Source organism: Theropithecus gelada, chromosome 13, assembly GCF_003255815.1.
Source record: "Theropithecus gelada isolate Dixy chromosome 13, Tgel_1.0, whole genome shotgun sequence".
NCBI classification, from domain to species: Eukaryota; Metazoa; Chordata; class Mammalia; order Primates; family Cercopithecidae; genus Theropithecus; species Theropithecus gelada.
This window is the reverse complement of record NC_037681.1, coordinates 71928338-71954285: the sequence shown is the minus strand read 5'-3', so window position 1 is coordinate 71954285 and position 25948 is coordinate 71928338. Positions and strand designations below refer to the sequence as shown.

Here is a 25948-nt window from a genome sequence, read left to right as displayed (position 1 = left end):
CTGCACAACTGACTTTTGCAGACCTTCGACTGACTCAACAACTGTCGTTTGACCCAGATATCTTTGTATGATGTGTCTTTACAAAGGCCATAGGTAAGAAAATTCACTCTAAAAATGGATCTTCAAGTAATTGTGTTAACTTCTAAAGAATTTGTTTTGGCAATTTGTTTAACTTATTTATTTATTTTTATCCCTGCCTTAATCAAGCAAATATTTCAACCAACTTCCTCAAGATATAAGCAGAAATGTAGCACAGGATTAAAATACCAGGTGTGAAATATGGAAATCGGAAAAACACAACAGTGTGGTGGAAGGAGCACTATGTAAGTACTAATTCTGCTGCCAAATCACTGTTTAAAGTTTGAAGAGTCACTTTCACTTCCTGGCCCTCTGGTTTTACACATTTTATTTTATTTTATTTTATTTTGTATTTTATTTATTTATTTTTTTTTTGAGATGGAGTTTTGCTCTTGTTTCCTAGGCTGGAGTGCAACGGTAAAATTTCAGTTCACTGCAACCTCTGCCTCCCGGGTTCCAGTGATTCTCCTGCCTCAGCTTACCAAGTAGCTGGGATTACAGGCGCCCACCACCACTCCCGGATAATTTTTGTATTTTTAGTAGAGACGGGGTTTCACCATGTTGACCAGGCTGATCCCAAACTCCTGACCTCAGGTGACCCAACCACCTCAGCCTCCCAAAGTGCTGGGATTACAGGCTTGTGCCAACACATCCAGCCTAGCTCTATACATTTTAAAAGGCAGTACTAGGTAGTATAGTCTTAGTTGCAACTAACAGTAAAGCTCACTGAAATTAAACAATGTGGGAAATGTAGCTGTTCATATACTTGCAAGTTTCAGACACAGTGTAGCTCCAGGTGAAGTTTTCCAAACAGTTCACCAGTGGCATAAACAATAGTTTCCTTCCTTACCTTACTTATTTCCATAGACTCAGTTTCATTTTCTGGTTGGGTGTCTTCATTGGCCCTTAACAGCAAAGGCATTTTTAAACTTCATTTATTCATACTACATCGTTTAGAATAGAAAATTTTCCTTCGGATTCTAGACAATTTCTTTGAAATTAGACAATGATTCTAACGGTATTTTTATGGTTAATTGCTTGTCTTGTAGTAAATTAAAGCTAGTCACAGATACTCCGACAATGCTCCTAGTGAAAAATGGGGTACCTGTGCTCTCCTCTTGAATCACAGGTAGGAGCTTTGCAACTCTCTTGACCAACAGAATATCCCACAAATGATAGTGAGCCAATTTCTTGTCCCACAAATGAAGATACTGACTGTTTTTACTTCTCATCATTTGGAAAAGTCACTCTTGAAACCCAGCTGCCATGCTATGAGTAAGTCCAATTAGCAAAACTCCCTGATAGAATTTGAGGCCTGCTGACAGCCTTGACTGAGCTTTCAGCCAACTCCCAATATCAATTTTGCTAACCAAGTAAGTGAACCATCCTGGAATTGGATCCTTCAGCCCCATTTTCAGTGTTTTAGCTGATACCATGTGGAACGACGAAAGCCATCCTTTATGAACTTTACTCAAATTGAAGATATGTGAGTAAAATAAATTATGGCTGTTGCTGTAAGCCACTGGGTTTCGGACTGGCTTGTTTTGTAACAAAAGTTCACAAGAAAACTACTCCATCATTAAGACAGACTACAATATTTATTTTTTCCTAATTGTGTATGCTTCTTCCTAATGTGTGATGTAGTAACTTCCCTGAGTAGTGTTGAAATAACATTTTCATTGTCAGCTTCAAAATTTATTGGCATAATGTTTCAAAACATTAGCTTGCTTTATTCTTGATGAAAGAAACCAAGAGACTTATTTTTATGTTCACTGTGTTTGCTTCAAAATGACACTGTACCTTGTCAGGTATCACAGATCTATTGTTCAAATGTGTAGCATAAATCACATTGAAGATTGTATAATTTTTATGAACAGGAAAGTTAAGCTTTAATGGCATGTAATCAGGGTTGCCCTTAGAGTATTCAAGACCCTGGACAAGAACTTTTTGTGGTGTTCCTATCTACATACACAGTTTGAGCCACATAAGTTAACCTTGTCAGAACCATACTGGTGACTCAGTCTTAACATGGTCCTGTCAAAGTGGTACTGTACTACAACTGAGACCGACTGCAAGGTCCTTGGACAGCCCCAGAGGCATGAATGTGTCCCAGAGCTCCCAGGGGTAGCTGGCCAACTTTACACATGGGATACAGGGTTGAAGAGCTCCCCAGGGCCCATGTGGCTCCTAGTCCAAATATGTGGTACCCTATTCAGAAAGCACTAGCCTGGCCCTATCCCAGACACTGAAGGGGAAGGAATTTAGAATACTTCAAAGAAGGTATTCTGAAACATGAAGCCCCCAGAGGCATAGGATCCAAGACAGAAGTCCTGCTTGCCTAGGTCTAAGGGCAGAACTGCATAAAATCTACAGAGCATACATGCTTACTTTGAGAGACTGTGCAGAAATATGGGATTTATTGTGTTCTTTCATTGCATACAGATTATGTTGTATCAGCACTCGTTAAAGAATTAACGGGTCTTGGTTGGTAGTGTCATATGAATCTTAATTGACCTTACCCCCTCATATTATTTTTTAAATCTTGTTTAAGGAAAATTATTTTATTTACCTTGGTAAAATACCCTCTTCTGAAGTAATTCATTTTTAAACTTCATTTATTCATACTACATCATTTAGAATGGAAAATTTTCCTTTGGATTCTAGACAATTTCTTTGAAATTAGACAGTGATTCTAACTGTATTTTTATGGTTAATTGCTTCTCTTGTAGAAAATTAAAGCTAGTCACAGATACTCTGACATTGCTTCTATTGAAAAAAGGGGCACCTGTGCTCTCCTCTTGAATCACAGGTAGGAGCTTTGCAACTCCCTTGACCAATAGAATATCCCACAAATGATGGTGAGCCAATTTCCTGTCCCACAAATGGAGATACTGACTGTTTTTAGTTCTCATCGTTTGGAAAAGTCACTACATATAAATATATGTAGATAATATATATTTAGATAAGAAGCATCTAAGGCCAGGCGCAATGACGCATGCCTGTAATCCCAGCACTTTGGGAGGCTGAGGCAGGAGAATCACAAGGTGAGGAGTTTGAGACCAGCCTGGCCAGCATGGGGAAACCCAGTCTCTACTAAAAATACAAAAATTATCTGGGCATGATGGCATATGCCTTCAATCCCAGCTGCTTGGGAGGTTGAGGCAGGAGAATCACTTAAACCCAGGAGGCGGAGCTTGCAATGAGACAAGATCGTATCACTGCATTCCAGCCTCGGCAACCGAGTGAGACTCTGTCCAAAAAAAAAAAAAAAAAGCATGTAAAGCATCTAAATGAAAAGCCCCAAACATTATATAATATCACCTTATTGCAACACAACACAGGCTTGTTATTTTACAACCTACCGGTATTCTACTCATGAAAGTGCAGTGGCAGATATGCATTAATCTTGCCTGGCATCAACTGAGCCTGGAACCAAAGCCTGGAGTAATGTCCCCATTTGTATAGCTTAGGACACAGATTCTCATTCTAAATTTAAAAAAAATCAGTACAGTGCTCATCGTTGACCATGTACAAATTATTTAAAAGTGTGAGAGTTGTGAAAGCACATTCAGGGATTATTTTAACAGAAGTAAATCTTCTAGAATAATTAATTCATTTTTATTATTCAAATATATTAATATTTGTTAAATGTATGTGGGGGAAAATGCTCATTAACATTAAAAATGATGAAAAATATATTTTTTAAAAGTGGTCAATTAACAAAAGATAAATTCAAACTAATTTGCAGATTGATGTACCTTCCCACACACTTCATAACATGAATTATTCTGCAAAACATTGTATATCAGATCCTATCTCTCTATAGTGGCTATTTTTCTCCCCTTGATATATGGAAAGGCACTGGCATGAACAATTCACTGCTTAGCCTAATGTTTTCACTTGCTGTTCATGAAGAGGGAGCACTAATAGCGCCACAAAATATTCAGAGAGAAAACTCTGCAAACTATAAAAATAATTATAATGTCAACAGTCCTATTTTTTTTCTAAGTCTCATTACAAATATTGATGAACATGTCTCAATTCTAGAAATATTTGCACCTGAGTAAAATGTTGACTTCAATAGCATTCTGATTGTGATTTATAGCAGTTAATATGAATTATTCTATTTAGATGTTTAAGAGGTTTTTCTCATTTCCTTCATCAGGTTCAATCATAAAAGGCTTAATCATTCAGAAGACATTACTGAATTAGATTGCATTAACCACATAATAACAGAAAACAAGAGGAATATGGAAAGCAGCCGAAATGCTATTAGGAAGGAACTAAGTTCATTCCCTGTAATGCCTTTGTTGATTTGTTGAAATTGTTGATGTGACCTCAATCACAATTTCTGTTCTACTTTGTTCATCAGTTTCTTTTCACTTTAGTAAGCATGCATTTATATTTTTGAGACAGAAATCTAAATGTTATACATATGGACAGGGTTTCTAGACTACTGCATGAGTTTAGAACTTAGGGCAGGTTCAAATATTAATATAAGGAATCATAAAACATATATCATGTTATATACTAGGCATAGAAATTTTATCATTGTCTTCATACAAGCCATATATATGAAGGTGATATTTTATATAAGAAAAGGAGTAACCAGTTGATACCACATTAATGAGACAAAGGAAGTGAAAATCTGCAAGGATGGTTAAGATTAGACAAAAGACAAAATATTCATTATAATTTCTTTGAAAATTTTTGCAAGAAAGAATGGTGGGCAAGTGCTAGTCTGTATTGTTTATGTCCAGAGTTTTAAAGAAGAATATAAACTTTAAAAATCACCTATTCAATTGCTTTTTCCTTATAAATGTGTCTGCAATCCTTAAGTGACTTACTCAGAATCACTCAGCTTGTTTCCAGCAGAGTCAAACCCATAATCTCAGTGGACTTTGCTGGAACCAATGTTATTCGCACCTCTGTTTGCTTCTTTGCTTCTAAAATGAATGAATGCCTTACTCTTAAATAATTTTTATCTTATCTGAAGTTATTTTAACATCTATTATTTGATGCTCACAGGTAACCCCATTACCCTCATTTCCCTCAGCTTATTCTCCAATATTAACTCATACTATGTCCCTTCTCCACTAGCATCCTTCATCTAAGCTAAATTCTGTAATTTCTCATATTCATCATAGTCTCTCTCATCTCTCTTGTCTCCACAGAAAGTTTTTGCAAATGCTTCTCCTGCTTGGGAAATCTTTTTCCTTCCTTTTGGCTCATTCACCTTTTAGACTTTTATTATCTTAAAAACAAAGGAGTAGAATTTTTCTTGATCAAATTTCTTCCCATTCTGGGGTTAGAAAAATCTGAAGTGTGCTGTGGATCCCTTAGTTTGATAAATTTCATAGCTGTTGGCACAGGCCTGCTTTTTATCTTTCACCTTTTAAATATTATTAATGAGTAATGACAGCAGAATATCAACTAGGAAAAAAGTACATGATTATAGACTATGATGAGTACCATGAATGTAACAAACAAGTTGTTGGGTCAGAACAAACTGGGAAGTCATTGTATTTGCACAGTCAAAAAAGCCATCACTAAGGATGTGAAATTTGAGTTGACATCTAAATTTTGTGAGCTATCCAGCCATGGAAAGGACTAAAGGAAAAGCATTTTAGAGGAAGGGAGCAACAAGGGCACAAGCCCTTAAAAGAAAAGGAACTTGATAAATTTCAAATGTGGAAAGATGCCCAGAGAGACTGTAAGACAGTGCATGGGACAGTAGTAGAGGTCAGGTTTGGTAAAGTAGGTGGATATCAGATCACATAGGTCATTAGGCAGGGTGAAGAATTGTCATTTTGTTGTGAGCACCAAGTGATCTCAGTGATATATTTTAAATTGCAGGGGAACAATCTGCTTTACATTCTTTTCTTATTCAAATGAAGAAATAGATTAGAAATTTAATGATTAATAGGCTTGGATGGAGACAAAGAGTAACAGTAAAATGTGTAACACATATTGAAAGCTTATCATATGGTAGGGATTTTTGCAAATTGCATAATTTAGAATCCCTACAAGGGTCTTATGAGGCAGATATTATCATTTACATTTAACAAATTGAGAAATGACTCTCAGAGATGTGAAGTAACATTCCCAAGATCACACGTGACTTCAGCTGAAGGGAGTCATGTCAGGATTTAACTTAGATTTCAAGGACTTCATACTTCTCATTATACCATACAGTTTCCATGGATCAAAGATCCCTACTGTTCAGGTATTCATTTTGTTTCTCTACTAGAAAATATTCTTGGATTATTTAAAAGATATGATGGAAAATTATGCAGAAAATTGGCAGAACTAATGCTATTTATGATGAGTTCTCTTACCATAGAAACATAAATTCTGGCCTACGATTTCAACTACTACATTACGGTTATTAACCTATTAAAATAGGCTTGTTTTATGTACATAACACTTGTCTAGTAGCATTATCACATTTTATTTTTATCAGATTTTATTATGAATGTTAGCATGACATAATAAACTCTACCAAGTAAAACCTGCAAATGAAGAGAGACAAAGTCTGATTTAGTTCCCTTTGGAACACAGTAGACTGTCTTACTTCATTGGATTTTTGTTTTTTCTATATAGAAGAGTAGTTTACCGGGAAAGAGGCAGAAAAAAAACTTTCTAATTTAATAATTGAGAAGATTTTCCTCAACATATTTACACTAATATTACCTCATTGCTTCCTCTAGTCCTGCACTGAATGTTACTCCATGGGAAATACATGCTTCTCCATTTTCTCTTGCACATCCTCCCTTCATTTTATTCTCTTTACTGCTTCCCTTAATTCACTTACTCCTCCTTTCCTCCATTTTCCCCTTTCTCTTTTCCTTCTCCATTTCTCCTTAGTTCTCTCCTTCTCATACATCTTAAATTTGAGCTTCTTAAGATCAAGGACTTTTATCCAGTTGTGCAACATTCAATGCCTAGCATAGTGCAAAAAGTAGGAATTCAATAATTGCTTGTTCATGGCTTTGGGAGAAATATTTTCTCCCTGTTCAACATAAAACTTTTCCTTCTAATTTCTCCACAGATCAGAGCAAATAGTGACATTTTCTGCTGCTGCTTCTTCTACTTCCGTCTACATATTCCAGGATCTCTTCAATCTGTGAGTCATTCTATACTGTGTCATTACGATATACATTCGCACACTTAGCACTGCCTGACTGAGCTTTTCCTCCTCTTGTTTGCTATCTCTTTTTCTCTTTCCCTGTTGTTTTATCTTATAAGCTCCAATAGCTCTCTTTATGGGTAATAAAGATGGAAGAAAAACACTCTCCATCTTATATTTTGTAATTTTAAAATTTAGGTTGTCATAGCAATGTGATAAAATTTTTAAAATAGAAAAGATTTTCCTTATCCACAGCAGAACTTTTTTCTGTTTACACATACATAGAAGTATTTAAATGGGAAAATTTTATGAAAAAAATCAGTTTGTACGCAGAACTTCAAAAATCCACAGTACACATAAATAAAAGGAACTTCAAATATCAAAGTTTACAATTTAATTTTAAAAAGTTAAACTCAGCTGTTTGTATTTTAACAACTAATAGTCAGCATGTTTTTATCCAGTCATTTATTTACATCTAGCATTATTGTATATATGGATTGGATTCAGGAGCATCATAGAAACAGACTTTGAAGTAAATTAGGCTTCAAATCCAATTGTTTAATTCTCTCAAATAACAGATTTAAAAAACTGTTATTTCAGGAAATTGTATAACTTCCATTATTTTATTTTCAGACATAGTGCCATCCTACAAGACTCTCAATGTCAGCCACTGTATTTGTTGATTTACGTTATCTCAAATTTTTAAAATCCCCCAAAGTAGGAACATTTTTTCTAATGTATTAGGCAACTGAAGCCCAGAGAAAATGAGACATTTGAGAAAGTCTTTCCACTAGGATGTGATGGAGCTGGATTCAAACCCAGCAAATGTGTCACGGTCTGAATGTCCAAGTCATCACTCTTCCCATTACTCTGCCTCTCCAAAGAGATCAATTTGTAATGTTGGTGGTAAGAAAAGAGAAAACAATTTATTTTAGAAGAATACACAAACCGTATAGTGCAGAAATAAATCTGTAGAAGAATTAAACATGGTTAGATTAACAAATCCTGGAGTCACTAGGAAGACTTTCCCAGGCAATACATGTTGGAACGGATAGTGCTGGGATTACAGGCATCAGCCATCGTGCCTGGCTGACTCTCTTTCTTTGAAAACAACTAAAATTCCTGGGGAAAATATTTTAAATATTTTTCTTTTCAAATGTACTAAATGAACTAAGAAAGTAAGGCATACTGAGGCTATAACTAAACAAAAACATAAACTCACATAAATAAGGAGGACATAAAAGCATATTTACTATTGAAAGCATTTGCTGAATCAGGTTAAATAGCCTGAAACCAACAGAAGGCAAGAGACAAAATTCAGGGTATAGCCAAAATAGAAAGTCCAGGAGGAGACCACCATTCAGGAGACATAAATGTGAACCAGAAATAAATCATCACTACTTTCCACTCCTTCCACAAGGGACACAAGGAACATGGCCCACTTAGGGATTTGACATTGAGAATTAGGAAGAAGGAATAATCTCCTTATAATTTCCTTGACATATGTGGCCACAGCCTAAAGCTCAAACAAGTAGTTACTTCATTAGCTTCTTAATTTCAATATTTTAGCAAATGTATTAAAGGTTATTGTATCTTTTCATTGGAATCAACAACATATTTTAACATTTAAATTAAACTAGTCACATAAATTAAGGAGTGGATATCTATTGATCACCTTAATTATTTTTCATTTTCCATTATTTTGGCCTTACCACTGGTTTATTTATTGATTGATTTATTTTAGAAAACAATTTATCCTGTTTTTAATCCCTGTGTTTAGAATGAGACTTCTTTTGTATAACCAATCACTCCTATCCCAACTGCAGTTCTAGATCTGGGTAATCAGAAATTCATTGATAAGCCTTTCAATGTGTCAAAACTTAAATGGATAGTTTTTCAGATAGAAGTAAAAGAGAAAGAGAGAGAAACAGACAAAAATTTTGCACTAAAGAAATATTATCTTACTCTAATTTTTGTTTGTTAAATGTCAAAAATAAAAGCCACAATTACTCAAAAATGTATTCTTGGTTTCATTGCAAGTACCCAAAAAGATAAGAAGTCCTGATATTTTCCCCCGGGAGTGAGAAAGGGGAAAGATCAAGAAAGTCTAAGACTAAGATTTGATACTCTTGCTATTTATATATTTCAAGTATATGTGGTAACGTCTCTGATAATATTCCAGCTAAAATCTGGTTTTAATCTAAGCCAGTTGGTTGGTTGGCAATAACCACTTGTTCAGATAAAAGATAAAAAGCAGTCTATAAAATTTTCTGTAACTATGGCCTGAGCTCAATTTATAGTCTGTATTTCCACAGCATCACAGGTGAATCCTAACACTACTGTAGCCTTAACTTTCTCTAGGAATGATCTTACATCCATGTGTGTGACTGAGCAAGTGGAAGAAGCCACGGAATAACACAGATTAAGTTGTATCAGTGATGATGGGAATCATTTCCACAAGAAGATAGTGGTCCTCTCCCCTGAACTGTAAGGTAAATATTTTCTTTTCTTTTCCTTTCCTTTTCTTTTTTCTTTTCGTTTTCTTTTCTTTTTCTTTTCTTTTCTTTTTGTTTTCTTTTCTTCTTTAAGAGAAGCAGCTGGGACCACAGGTGCATGCCACCATGCCCAGCTAATGTTATTTTTGTATTTTTTTGTAGTGACAGAATCTCTCTGTGTTGTCCACCCTGGTCTCAAACTCCTGGCCTCAAGCTATCCACCTCATTCTCCCAAAGTGCTGGCATTACAGGTGTGTGCCGCTGCACCCAGCCCTGCACTCTTAATATTGTTTCCCTTCTTAATGCACTGATTGGTATTTTCATCCTCTAATTCATGTTGGAAAACTGGTGACTATTGGAGTACTCTGAACGTGTTTTCACTGTGGCAATTGCAAAAACGTTTCCAATTTAGGTTTACCATTACTATAAATAATAAACACAGGTTCCACTTATAGAATTTTCATTATGTGAAAAACGTTGTGATAAGCGATTTAAATATTTGCATAGGCATCCCTAAATCCTATGAGGTAAACCCCACAGTCATCATAACTTTATTTTTTCTTATATACTTGATACACACCATTTACACAGTGAATGAGCAATATATAGAAAATGATGAAAAAATTTTACTCCGCAAGTTCATGAACTCCTTAACTTCTTTCAACAGAATTGTGATTTCATGCACTCCAAGTTGAGAACTCATGCGGGATGCTGAGTTTACTAAACCCTAATCAGTATGGCAGTCAAAGATTCCATAGTGCCTGGCTGTTGAATGGAAAGATCAGTCTTCTCAAGATGATCAAAATCTCCCATAAGTATATTCACTGTGTACTTACATGAATACATTGATGTCAACTGAAATACAATTTATTTCAAATTCTTTATTTTGTGTGTCTATTAAGTATGCTTACATTTTTATGTCAACATGGTTTCACTTTTTATGTTAGAAAATGCAAAGCAATAAATGCTACACCTGAATGCTGAAAGATATTAGTGTTGCTTGAAGCTCACCAAATAAACACACAGATACTCCACTGGTATAGTCCAGTCCTGACCTTCAGTGGATAGGAAACTATTCAGTGAAATGTAATGCACAGTACTGGATTACAGTTAGTGGAATTTTTCAAAGTAAATTATCCATATCTATATTACTTGATTCAGCTTGAATCCTCTTTTAAATTAAGTATGTTTTAACTATTTTTTTTTATTAATTACTGGCAAACTGCTATTTTACAGCCACTTCTGTTATTCTTATTAAACACAAAGTTTGCACTATTTACAAATGTGCATTAATATGAAATTATTGGTTTCTGCAATTCCTCAAAAAAATTTCATCATGTACCTCAAAGCTAAGGTAGTTGGAGGTTCAAGTTCCAATTACAACTCAGTGCAAATCCCTTCTGCAGATACAAGTATAGTAAAATAATTATTGCCTGGGAATTTCAGAAAACTTTTATAGCTCCTGCTATTGCCTTCTTGCCAAAATGAACTATCTGTTCATCTATTCTAAAGTAGAACTGTGTAGTTAACAAAGATCAAGAAGATTAAAAACATGGTGTGAGGTCAGTATAGCATAACATTTAGTATTTCCTTTTGTAAGTACTGCTCTCCTGTGCTTAGTTAAGTATTATTTAAGATACTATTGGATCTTTATAGAATGTTCCCATCATTAAAATTTAATTTTGACACTACAACACGTACAAAGTTCTGTCAAGTATTATTAATGATTAAACAATGAGGAAATATGTTATTACAGTGTGTTCAATCTTTAATGTCCATTAAATCCACTTGGTAAATGTAAATGTAAATGATACTAACTACAATTCTCATTCTCTAGTCCTTTACACATTATAAATAAATGAGGATCCTACAATACCAATCAATAAGTGATGAAATCAAACTGTGTGTGGTGGCTGAAATTGGAATGGGCCTTTCACAGAAATCTTATCATTCTCCTACTAGGGACGGTGCTGAACAGACATTCCACCTCCTGCTTTGTAAGCAAATGCCTATGTGTGTAGCACTGTGATTATATTTCTGTCGTGGGCCTTAGATCATCTTCAGCATCAGAGAGTTCTAAAAATCCCATTAAGAAATCATTTCAAGGAAACATAAATGTTCTTAGAAATAATCTCCAATGCTTTTCTAATTTCTTATATTAATGTCTCGTGCAACCCTCTTCTCAGAATGGGTAATAAAACCTCTTATATTTATGCACAGAGAGACATGTACATTCATCTTATTTACTTCCTATTTTAATTGCTGTCCCAACTAAATACAACACATGTAATGCAAATGTTTGCCAAACTTTGTATGGGTTGTACTTAACATGTATAATACTGGCATTTTAGCTGAAGTGATCATGACAAAGCCTTCCTGAATAAAAATTACTTTTTTAGAAAGGAAAGGGTTCTGTTGCAAAATCAAGTTGTTACTTTTTCTTATGATTTTGTAGCCTAATGAAAAATGAATACATGATGAAATTTAACCCAATTTCCTTTCACTTTTAATTGATCTTCGTGGGCTTGAGGGAATTTGTCTTTATATTTATCTCCCAGGGAGAATTTCGACCAAATTTTTTGAGTGAGTTATCATCATTCAACTTTGCCTGGCTAAAAGCCCTAAAATAGGGACAAAATTTACATTAAATATCTCACTTTCTATTTTAGCGTGCTGTGGATCAGCAGAAGGTTCAAGCTAACATACTGATTGTAAGGGTAATGTAGGCAACGGGTAGTGAAGGCCTTTATTATCTTCTGATAAGTTTGTTTTGAGTATCATTTTTCTCTTACATGCTTATTTTTGTTTCAATTGTGAAGACTCACGATTTACAGCCATAATCTTCCCAACTAAATTTAAAATTATTGCATGTCAAAAAGTATTGGCATTTGACCATTTATTTAATTATTCTTGATAATCTGACATGATTAAAAGCACAATCATTCTACTCAAATTACAAGAAGTCTGCATCATTTGAGGTGCCCGCCCGCTCCTAATAATACTCTTTCTTCTGAGAACAGATTCACTCAACATGTCCACTATTCCTGTGCTCCAGAAAAAATAAAATAGAGTACTACCAGGGCGGTCCAACAGGTCCCTGCTCCCTGGCCGTAGACGATAAAAGGGTAGGCAACTGCCCTGGGCTAGTTGGAAATTCCTTCACAGGAATTTAGAAGTGAGAAAGAGAAAGATTGTAATTCCATCAGGACTGTTTGTTTGGACTTAGGTGGATGCAAACCTGGAAGTGAAGGTGGAGAGGAGCTTCTTTATATTTGGAAAAATGGAGAAATCCAGTCTATGGAGAGAAGGAATAGCTGTACGGAGAAGGCAGAGAAGAGAAAGCAAGAGCATGAGACCAGGGGACCTTGGCTAGTCTTCCTACAGCTTTCCAGTTCTCAGTTTTACTTACCTAAGAAAATAGATGATTTTTAAATCTCTTGGATTTTTTGTATTAACGTGACATCAACAACTTTCACAACTTTGTAGCCATCTATAATTATTCTTAAGGCAAACGTCAGATGGCACGTTTTTGTTTTACTTTGAAGTACATAAGAGAGATATACTTTGAAGTACATAAGAGAGATGTCATAAACCCTGTAGCTCTTCGTCCAGGTTTAGGAAACATACTTCAGGCTTATTTTTACTGGTGTTTGTTGCATATGCTACATGACTTGGTTTCCTAGGTAACAGTGTGTGTAGACTTAGTTGTAAATTTTCTCTTTCCTTGAACTCATACTTAGGGTTTGGGGGGAGGAATTCTAAAAAACATATGAATTTCAGAATCAGAAATTTTCCTCTTATCCTTCACTACCTCTTGCCACCTGCCTCCTCACACAATCTGTATCTGTCGACTTTTAAGCAGGATTTGCTGCCTTCCAATTTTCCCACAGGCCTTTGGGTGCTTATTTCTAGCTTTCTGACACTCCCAACTTATGCTACCTAATGAGTCATAGAAATGATTTTTAAACTTATATATAATGTAAGAGAATAATTATTAACCATTCAAGGAACATTCATTGAACACAAAACACTTCGCTAAATGCATTATATGCATTATTTCATTTGATATATATGACAATGATGGGCATTAAGAATTATTAGCATTTCTTATAGATAGGGAGGAAATAAGTTTCATGAAGTTAAGTGGCTTAATCACAATCAAAAGCTAATACATTAATGAGATAAAGACTTGAATTCATTTGTGTAAATGCAGACTCATGCCCTGAATTATTACCCTACACCAGGTAACCTAAAGTCATCTTTTTAGGTTTTATCTTTATATCAAGGCATATGCAAAAGCAGAATGAGAATCAGGCTCCTTCTGTTTAGGGCCACAGGGCATACATGGTAGAGCTATATATTGATAAATAGGGAGAAATTTGACTCATAGCTTTTGTCATCATGTATTTATGTTTTAAGGGCAGGGAGAGTATTGCATATCTTCTGTCTCACCCATTACATAATGTCTTTCTAGTGACAAGCTTTCAATAACAAGTTGATTGATTAATACTTGGAACAATGAATGCAGCTTGCACTGCCATTGCCAGGGCAACTGCTCTAAGTTGTAGCTTCTCCTTTTACCTCCCTGATATATTTTAAAGCATCTATTAATAATATTTCTCTTTTGTTTTTCAAAATTTCTATATGTAGCCAGAAAAGATCCTTGAATGTGCATCTAATTAAAAAAAACAAAACAAAACAAAAAAAACAAAAAATATCCCTACATATATGCTAGAAAAGCTGGGATTGCAAATCCTTTCTCAGATATTTCAATTCACAATGATTTTCCCCACTTCCTACCTTTTGTAGCACTTTTTCTGTCATCATGCCACTGAATAACCTTAGAATATTAGGGATAGATGAAATCCTGTCTTGTGTGATTATTTTTGGAGAAGCCCACTGAAAGTCAAAAAGATAGCGAAGCTCAGTTAATGATCCATGTCACATACAACTGAGAATTGCAAAGCAAGAATTAGAAATAAGGCTTTCCAATCCCAAGTCTAGTGACATGTCCACTACATCTCCCATAGCCATTATGGTATTTAATACTTTGGTCATCTCTATTAGTTATGATTTTGGTTACAAACAAAATAAACCAACATTGGATTATTCAAAGAAGATGAAACCTATTTCAAAGGGGTGCCAAATTGAAAAAAAATATGGTGGAAAGTTGAAGAGCTAAATTGCAAAAATCGGTGGAAAGTTGACACCCAGAATAACTGCCAAAGTCCTGTCGCCATTCAAGACCACAGCAGAGTTATGGAAACGGCCATGGCCACAGGGTCACTAGTGACACTGCTGTCTCCAGACAAGATACGGTCTTTCCTTTCACTGCATCTGCTACTGCTCCTAGAATGGTTTCCAGACTGGCCCCTGCTTATTTACATTAACCACTCCAGATTCAAAGCCCCAGCAAGGAGTAGCCCAAGGTGAGATTAGGTCAGAAGCCCACATAGAGCTGCCAAAGACCTACCTAGACAACAACAAATATGTCCCTCTCTTCAGTTTTCACTGTTGAAGGTAAAACCCTGTCTGTCTTCCTTGAAATTTTCCCAAATAGAAGGTGTTCAGAGATTGTGCGGCTGCAAGTGAGAAATATTCACTAAACATTCTAAAAGTGTTTATTACATTGTCAAATAAAATTGCATTGAACAAGAGAAACAGTCAAGGAAGACTATTCAGGACTATAAAAATAAGGTTAAGAGATTGAGTTCAACTGTGCTGAAACAAAAGGCAGGACAATTTTTAAGCACTAGGATGAGGCAGTTTGCAAAGTACTGGAGAAAGTTAGCAGGGAAGTTGGTTAGTGAGATGAGGTCTTCTGTGGCCTAATCTGTTTGCTAATTGATGTTTATCAAAGTTAGGCTCCTACCTTCTCACATAGACTGGTAGATGGGGCTCTGTCTTTCCTCTTAATGAATACATTTCAAAGGTTGGATCCCAGGTCCTCAAGAAAGGTATTCCTGTGTTGTAAAACTGGCAAGAAGCTAGAAGAAGATTTACATCTCAAAAGGACAGAGAGAGAATTTAGGACAGCAATTTTTCTAAAGTAAATGCTCAGATGCTCTGAGGAAAGGGAGGCCAGGGGCCTTTAGTCAGGAAGAAATCTGCCTAAATTTAGCCAAGTCAAGGCCATCATGGTCAGGGGTATGTTCACGTTTTGATTCTTGAACTATAGAGAGAAACCTTTAGAAGACTTCAGTCTATACCATTACCATTTTCTAACCCAAATAGCTTTATCACAATAGATTTTATATGTGGCAGTGGTAAAAACTGATTAAGTGATTGAATGTACACAATGGACAGTCACAACAGAAAGTTATTTTATTTTTCTCCTTTCCCCCAACAAAAATTCTTTGACAATACCTTACTCAATGATTTCTCAAATAACTGCAGGATAAAAACAGAAAAGTTTCTAAGACTATGAATATGTAATTAGATTAAATGCATTTCAAATTGAAAGACAAAGAGTTCCATGACTAAGTTTATTTTTGGTTGTCTAGAGATACTGACAATGAAAATTTGAATTCTTGTCAGCAAACTTATTTAGGGAAATGGTGGAAAATAAAATTCTAATTGCAACTCAATTGGCTGTTGCCTCCTTTTGCAGTTTCATTGGAAATATTACTCCCATATTTAAGTTTAGATTTTGTTCACAACTGGTATATTGTCAGAACTCCCCAACAATATATTTCCTCTAGCATTGTAAAAGAAGGAAATGTGAACTCTTAAGAAATAGGACTGCTGTATTGGGTAGCAGTAAAAGAAGCAGGGGATAAGCTTGGTCTTCAACAAAACTATTATGTTGCAGAAGCTACTCTGGGCTGACCTAATTTTAAATCACTCCACTAAACCATTATAAGAACTCAAAAATAACACAAATACTAAAACCTCCTACATACATATTTGGAAAAGTAGAGTCCCTCCTTCTAGAAACCCTCGCTGCTACACATACATTTTGTTCACTCAGCACCCCATTAACTTTCAGAGCAACAATAACAACAAATCCAGGAGGCTATTGAACTGAAGAATGCCTGGGTAGATGCAATTGAATTATATCAATATATTTCAGATCCAAAAGGAAAGAACATTTTTAGAGTTTTTTCTGTAATACTTGAATTACTCCAGGAAGCTAGATATAAGTGGTGAATAAACTTGATTTAAAATGTGTATGTGTGTGCATATGTGTACGTGTAAAATCCTGGGCAAAGAAATATAAAGAATCTTCTTTATATGTATCTGTTTTTTTACTAAGCAAAATTTCTAAAACAATTATGTCCATCCCTCTATCAATTATCAATTGTGAATACAACAACCTCTATCACAAATGGCACCGATGAAAACTTCTATAAATAATAATATACTTTAGAAATTGGCCATAACAAAGCGTCTTTTATTATACAAAGATATGGTTGCAGGTCCCGGGAGAACTGAACTCTTTCTGACCATCAAAGAATGTCATGGAAGAAGGGAACTTTGAAATAATGAGTAAATGCTCTTAGAATTTTTTTTTCCTTTGTTTTTTTTTGTCAGCTTTGCAGGGGATTGCTTGGAGGGTAATATTTGAGACAATGGGGTTTCTTTTCCTTTGGAAATTATTCAAAAATTGGTGGAGACATAATTGGAATATAATAATGACAATCATCATTCTCTTTATTGGTAGCATTTGTAGGAAGAGAAAGGGTGTAATACTTTTCCTCCTCATCATAAGGGTCACAGGCAACACTTTTATAACAAAAGACAGGTTAACAAGATAAAAACACAGCTCTTTAATCAACCTTTTACATGACATGGGAGACTTTAGAATGAAGACCTCAAAGATTCACAGAAAAACTGTCTATTTTTTATGTTTGTGTTCGATGAAGAATGGGCAGCTGTGTAGAAATGTGATTGTACAAGAGTATAACCTAATGGTAACTGACTGAGAAAACCCAGCAAGGCCTGTCTGTTCAGATTCTTCTTGGACTCTCTGTGTAGCATTCTTTCTTCCCAGGTATAGAGCAGGACACTTCTGGAATGAGCATCTTATGACCTACAGTCAGACAAGGTAAGTCCAAGAATTTGTTCCCAGCTCCCAGAAAGGCAGAGGAAGTTAAAAGCAATATTTCTAGATTTGATAGCTGGCTTTGTGGGAAACAGGTCCTGGTTTCTATGATCCACCTTGGGGAAGAAGCATTCTGGTTACTATGACTCACTTCCAGAAAGAATGAGGGGTCAACGACAGGCAGGAAGGAGAAGGTCAGACAGACCCTAGTTCTGAGGCTGCTTTTGAGGCCTTCCAATGTCCTTGGTTTCAAAGTACTCAGCATGCTGAAGTAACCACTTTGGAGCATCACTTTCTGAGCCCCAACATGTGTGTTAGCATTTACTGGGTGCTGGGTTATTTATTTATTTATTTTTTTACATGCAATATATGTTTGAACCTTGGTGAAGCACTGAAGTCTGTAGAGTAGGTTGTATCTCCATTTTACAAGATGAGAATACTGCTGCATTAACAAGAAAATGGAAGAGTGCAGCATGCAATTTAGGTTTTCTGATACCTACTTCACAGTTAATAAATATAGAGAACTTAGCACAATATTAACTGTATGGCAAATGTTCAGTAAAATGCTAGCCATCAGTATTGCTGCTAGTCTTTTCATAGATATTTTACAATGTCCTTTCTTTGAATCAAATCATCCATGAGAAGAAGTATAATATACAAGACCTTTGCCATGGGAAAGCATTTTCACGTACTCCTTTTTCATAAAATCCCTTTTATTACACTACTTTAAAGGAGATTGCTGATTCATCTTATGACATCAGGACAGCGTGTTAGGTATAGCCTTGTTTGTTAGTAATCTGAATGTACTAGGCTAATGTCCATAGTTATCCTAATAAGAAAGTCCCTGATTACTTTCTTCCCATCCAAACCTGTACTCCCACTTTCCCACTAGGATTCCTCTTTTACCACAAGTGTACAGAACATCTGTGAGCGAGGGGTTCTATTGTTATTTAAGATGGCAATCTGCTGCAATTGTCTGCCTTCATTCATAACCAATCCCGGGGGAAATCTCAACCACAATTAGATGACAGAGATGTTAAGCAAAAAGGAATTATTTGCTATAGTGGAACTCAGAGAGGAGGAAAAACAAAAAAAAAGATGAACTTGACTGTGAAGGAAGTAATATCCATTCTGTAAAATCAAATAATGTCTTATGATTGCCAGCTAATTTTTATGGACTCTGAACTATAAAGGTTGCAAATTAAACCCCCACCATGCCAAGAAGCAGATAAACTCTCAACTGGATTAGGCCTATCTGATTCTTCAGGAGCTGCATTCATTAATGAGCCTTCTGGCCCAAAATAAAGGTGATTTCGGTGGTCTTTAGTCACAAAATGGTTCTTTTAAGGAATATATAATTAATAATCACTAAACACAGTGTGCTAGCCAACTTCTTCTGAATATAAATAAATCATTTTTAGTATTGTTTATTTTAATTTTATTTTTAAAATTTTAAAATTATTTTTAACTTTAAATATGTTTATATTGTTTTCTTCCTAAGGACTATCACTGTGGGATTAAGAAAGAAACCAAAGAGGTAGTTTGAAGCATAATATATCATAAAGCCTACATGCAAGAGGTACTCAAAAATAAATAAGTTCAGAAATATGTGTACTGTTATGAAGGTGGTTAATGGATTTTTTTATTGTTGGTAGAGTTCACCATGAGTCCTAAAAGATTTCTGTGACTTAAAGAAAAGGTCAGTCAGAGAGCTAGAAGTAGTAACTCAATTATTCTGTAGTACATCTTCATTTAAAATTAAACTGGTAAGGATGAATGTGAAGATTACGAAGTCCTTTTGTCAAAGGCATTTTGACAGCAGCTCTATCTTGAATAGGAATGGGTAAAATGAACCTGAGACCAACTGGGCTGCATTCCCAGATGGTTAGGCATTGTAAGTCACAGGATGAGATAGGAGGTTGGCACAAAATACAGGTCATAAAGACCTTGCTGATAAAACAGTTTGCAGTAAAGAAGCCAGCAAAAACCCACCAAAACCAAGATGGCAACGAGAGTGCCCTCTCGTCATCCTCACTGCTATACTCCCTCCAGTGCCATGACAGTTTACAAATGCCACGGCAATGTCAGGAAGTTACCCTATATGGTTTAAAAGAGGAGGTATGAATAATCCACCTCTTGTTTAGCATATAATCAAGAAATAACCATAAAAATGGGCAACCAGCAGCCCTCAGGGCTGCTTGGTCTATGGAGTAGCCATTCTTTTATCCCTTTACTTTCCTAATAAACTTACTTTCACTTTATTCTATGGACTTGCCCTGAATTCTTTCTTCTGTGAGATCCGATAACCTTCTCTTGGGGTCTGGATTGGGACCTCTTTCCTGTAACACTTTCATATGAACAGAGTAAACCTGTAGTGTACTTTATTAGTCATGGTAAAAATTTTGTGACATGATTTTGTGCACATATCAGCAATTAGAGATAATATGAATAGATACACAGTTTTCTGGGAACATGGGTCAATACAAAAGTCTTTGGGTCCTTTTCTTCTATTTTTAAGATTTGCATTGGCTTTTCAATGTATTTCTTGTGTCTGTATGATAAACACCATGTTCAGAATTGATCATAAATCATACGTACAAAATAGCCTCCTTAGATAACCTCAACATCAATTTATTTTTCAAAATTTACATACAAATTGTTCCACAAATATGGCTGCTGTTAGACAAGTCATGGATGGAATGTTAATGCCAGCTGAGGTTTCCTAATAATGTGATTTATCACCCTGGAGTCTGTTAATGAAACTTATATGTTCCTATGATTACTTTAACACTCTTTTGAAAGGAAAACATGCATTAAACAATTAATTTCTGCTCTCACCACTGAAAACCCATTTGGAAAAGTACATCACCAATGAATTTAAAGATGCCAATAAATAATTAAATTTTAGCTTGACAGTCTATTGTGACATTTCTATTTCCCTTTTTTGTTCATACAGTCATATATCTTATATAAAGAATGTATTCTGGGCAAATACAACTCCTGTATATTAATATATAAAATAAATTATTTCCAAATATAATATGTAAATAACATTTTCAGTATGTGCCAACAGAAAATGCTTAGTTGCTAAGGAACTTTATACTACTTGTGATGCATTGAATGATTTTATGGTTGAGTAGTGTCATAATTAAGCCCAATGACTTGGGTTCCTGACTCCCTGAATCCTTGCATTGTCATTACTATTGCTGTTATCTCAGTCATGTTACTTAACTTCTCTATGCCCCAGGTTTTTACATCTGTAACATAGAGACTGTATTAGTACCTACCTCACATGAATTTCTGAAGATTAAATGAGGTTAACATTTGCGAAGCACTTAGAACAGTCCCTGGAACACAGTAAATGCTACGTAGGAATTTGCTAAGTGAATAAATAAACTAAGCCTTAATGCAAAGAACTGTGATCTGTAAAAGTAAAACTATGCATGTAAGCATGAGGCAATTACCTTATTATATATCAAACTAACTGAAATTAATAGCTTTAGTTGACAAAATGCCCAAGATATTACCCACTTCTTCTTAAGAATAGGCAGAAATCTCAATCTTATGGCTACTTCAGGATAAAAGATAGCTTCAGAATTTTCTGTTCCTTTTTCCAATAAAAGTCAAATCTCTGTTGTGGGAAGGAATTGCAATTCATGTACTCAAATCCACCTACATATTCCATATTTAAACTCACAGTAAAAGCTACTGAATGGCCACCCAGTCTATGAGTAGATACTTTATGGTTGAGAGAGTCACTGTGTCTATAGGCTGTCATTCCATCTTTCTGTCATGCAGACCATACAAATTGTTTTCCCTCATTTACTGAAACTGCAGTCCTCAATTTCAACGGAATTGAATTAAACAAATCTCTTTGCACTTGACACCCTTTCAAATATCTGATCACTGTTTTTCAGGACTCTCCATTCCAAGCCTATTTTTTCTGGACTAAACAGTCTCAGTTTTTCAGTTGTTTTTCAAATAGCATGCTGTTTATGTTCAGTGTATTTTATTACTAAACAAATAATGGAAGTTGAATAGTAGTGCCCCCAAATAGGAACCGACACAAAATAATAAGCAGTAAAAAGGAGGGAGTAGAAGAATTCTAGTCAAGATGACATGTGAATTTCTACTGATATCCTCCTACCTCACGCCCCACTTCAAAAGTATAGTAATGACAAATTATACATAAAAAGAGAAAAAATAAAGAAAATATTGGGGTCAAAAAAATATTTGGTTGTTTCATACCAAAATGATACCAAAACACAAAGTAGAGACTAGATACAATGCTGTGGGCATGCGGGGCTCTGTGTGTGGAATCACACAGTATTGACCAGAAGATAAGCTCCATGGAGTAATAGTCATTTCTAATAACAGAACCAGAAGTAGACTTACCTCTTGAAGTCAAGCATGGTAAAAGGGAAATATTAGAAAAAAAAGTCAAAAAATATTTTTTTAAAAAAATCAAAATATACAAACTAAAAAAAAAAAAAAAACAACTGTTGACTGACTTATTTTGCTCTATCATATTCAAAGTTGTAGATAGACAGTGGTAGGAGGGAAAAGAACCCTACTTAGTGGCTAGAAAATGAACCAAATGGCTCACTGACTCAATGACTGTGTCTGTGATATCCCAGACTATTGTCACGGAGCAAAACCCAGAAATATCATCAATCTAATTTAGGCCTAGGAGTTCCGAGGGCTAATTAGAGGTTACAAAAACCTGCTCTGTCAGGCAGGGTGAACACAGAAATAGAGGCTGGAATTCGTCTTCTAATCCAAAAACATGAGGGTCTGTAAAATATAAAACGTACGAACAAATCTTCCACTTAAAAAAATAAGAAATTATGAAACAAAAACAAGCAGGAATGAAACAACAGATACAAAATGATTAGAATCTTGCAAATGAAAGAGGATAAAATTGAAATGACCAAACGATAAGGTAAACTCTAAACAGGACAGGACTGAAGAGATAATTAGTAAAAGACATAGAAATAGAAATGGAAAGGAGTGGTAAAGAGACATGGTTTCAGAAAAAATAAGTATATATATAATATACTTATAATATAAGTATAAACAATATAAGTATATATGTAATATACTTATAATTTTATTTTATATATATTTAATATAAAATAATAATATATAATATAAATATATATGCATATATATGTGTGTGTATATATATATTTTTACTCCTCTTGTAAGATGGGCATTTTCCCTACTTTGTCGATGATGCAACCAATGCACAGAAAGTTTGCACAACTTTACATATATCTATCTTCTGGTTGTAAAAGAGTTAATAAGCAGACAGAATTTGAAACCAGTCAATACCATTCCAAAGCTTCTCTCAGGATAAGAAAGGAGGAAAAAGAATGAAAGAAACCAATATTTGGAAAGATAATAGCTCTTAATTTTCCACAACTGAAGGAAGACAATGAACCTCAGATCAAAAGTACACTCTGTGCAGGGAGCAGGATAAATAAACTCAAATCTGTAACTAGACACTTTGTAGTGAAACTGCAGAATAGAAAAGGTTGAAGACATCTTAAAAGCTAACAGGCACAAAAGAGATTACCTACAAATGAGCAACAATTAGATTGACACAGACTTCTGGAAAACAACCACGGAAGCCAAAGAGAATGGAATGATACCTTCTCAGTGCAGAGTGAAATTAACTGACAATCTGGAGCTTTTACTGAGGTGAACTCTCATTCAAGAGGGAGGGAAAAATAAAGACACTTTCAGACTTATAAAGACTTTACCAGCTTGCCAACATTTTGCATACATGTTAGCAAAATCAGAGTGAACTCAAAAGAAAGGCTAAAACACACAGTATGAAAATAGAAATGGACAAATATGAGAAAATAATAGTTTTTAAAAGTTAAAATTAAACTAGCTCATGTTAATAAAACACATTCTTTGAAAGTTAACTAAAATTACTAAAATCTCTTGTATTTAGGAAATGATACATTCTGAATAATTTTATTTCGAGCACCTAAAGTGTATGGAGGAGTTAATCACACTGAATAGGTCATGAACGTCCATAGCCACTCATCTGGACAATGCTCCTCTCATTTATTTTGTACCATTATTATTTTTCCCCTTCATCTGTAGCTCAGCTTCTACTCTCTTCTCCACACCCCTTTCATAGTTACTCAAATGAGTTTTGAATGTCAACTTGGATGTGTATGATGAAATGTAATAATTCACTGCTTAGGTTAACAAAGAAATACAAAAGAAATATAATGCACTGCTCTCAACCCAGCACAGGCATGAAAAGTGGGGTAGAGAAAGGAGTGGGAAACAGCGTCTTTCAACATGTTAGTACAGAACAGAAGTGGAAAAATAAACACAAAAGGTGACATTCTTAATAAACACACAAGATAATATTGAAGAAATAATCTCTCTCCATACCAATACTTATAAAAGGCGAATGAATTAGATTCACCTATATAATGGCAGATTTTATGTCTTGTCATATCACAAATAGGGATAGTTTTACTTTTCCCTTTCCAATCTGTATTTTCTTCGTTTTACTTGCCAAATTGCCTTGTCTAAAACCTCTACTACAATTTTGAAAGGAATCGGTAAAAGCAGACGTCCTTGTCTTCTTCCTGATTTTAGATAGAAATAGTGTAGCATTTCACCATTAAGCATGATTTTAGGTGTGAGGATTTTGTTTGTTTTTTGTTTTTTTGAGATGGAGTTTCGCTCTTGTTGCCCAGGCTGCTGTGCAATGGTGCAAATTGTGCTCACTGCAACCTTTGACTTCTGAGTTCAAGCAATTCTCATGCCTCAGCCTCCGGAGTAGCTGGGATTACAGGCAAGCACCACCACGCCCAGTGAATTTTACTTTATTTTTTCTTTTTTTTTCATTTTTAGTAGAGATGGGGTTTCTCCATGTTGGTTAGGCTGGTCTCGAACTCCTGACCTCAGGTGATCCACTCACCTCAGCCTCCCAAAAGTGCTGGGATTACAGGCGTGAGCCACTGCGCCTGGCCAGGTGTGAGTTTTTTATATATGAAATGTATCAGGTTAAAGAAGTTTCCTTCTATTCCTAGTTATTTGAATATTTTAAATATGAAAGAGTATTGGATTGTACAGGTACTTTTTATGCGTCAACTGAGATGGTTATATGTTTTTGTTATTTTTCTGTTAATAGTTGTGTCTTACATTAATTGATTTTCAGAAATTAACCACTCTTGACATCCTGTGATAAATTGTCCTCACTCATGGAGCAGAATCCTTTTCATATGTTGCTGGATTCATTCCTTAGTATTTTGTTGAAGTTTTTGCCTCTATGTTCATAAATGATATTGGTTTAAAGTTTTATTTTATTGTAAATATATACATTATATTGTAATTGTAAAGTTTTATTGTATTGTATCTTTGATTGGCTTTGATATGAGGGTGATACTGGCTTTATAGAATGAATTGGGAAGTATTCCTTTTTCTTCTATTTTTGGGACATGTTTATAAAGAACTGGTATTAATTACTCTTTAAATGTTTGACAGAAGTCACCAGCTCAGCCATCTGTGCCTGAGCTTTGTGTGTCTGTGCTGTCAGAGAGAAGTTTTAAATTACTAATTCAACTGCTTTGCTTATTATGGACCTATTCAAATTTTTTTTCTTCTTGAATCAGTTTCCGTAGTTTGCATGTTTTAAAAAATTTGTCAATTTCATCTAATTAATCTGTTGACATACTCCTTGCAGTTCATAGTATTCTTTCATAATCCTTTTTATTTCTATAAGGTTGGTCGTTTTTCCCCTTCTATTTTTGATTTTGTCATTTTTGAATCTTTTCTGTTACTTTTTGATTAGATTAGCTAATAGTTTGCCAATTTATCTTTTTTTTTAAATTTATTTATTATTATTATACTTTAAGTTGTAGGGTACATGTGCATAACGTGCAGGTTTGTTACATATGTATACTTGTGCCATGTTGGTGTGCTGCACCCATCAACTCGTCATTTACATCAGGTATAACTCCCAATGCAATCCCTCCCCCCTCCCCCCTCCCCATGATAGGCCCCGGTGTGTGATGTTCCCCTTCCCGAGTCCAAGTGATCTCATTGTTCAGTTCCCACCTATGAGTGAGAACATGCGGTGTTTGGTTTTCTGTTCTTGTGATAGTTTGCTAAGAATGATGGTTTCCAGCTGCATCCATGTCCCTACAAAGGACACAAACTCATCCTTTT

At 35.1% G+C, this 25948-nt stretch overlaps 1 long non-coding RNA gene across 1 annotated transcript in view; it reads right to left on the bottom strand.

Moving 5' to 3' along the window:
- LOC112604988 overlaps positions 1-25948 on the bottom strand; it is a 1409957-nt gene that overhangs the window by 1091958 nt on the left and 292051 nt on the right. The window contains exon 3 of the long non-coding RNA XR_003115321.1: positions 14503-14601. This is a non-coding gene — a long non-coding RNA (uncharacterized LOC112604988). The remainder of the gene's footprint in view (positions 1-14502; positions 14602-25948) is intronic.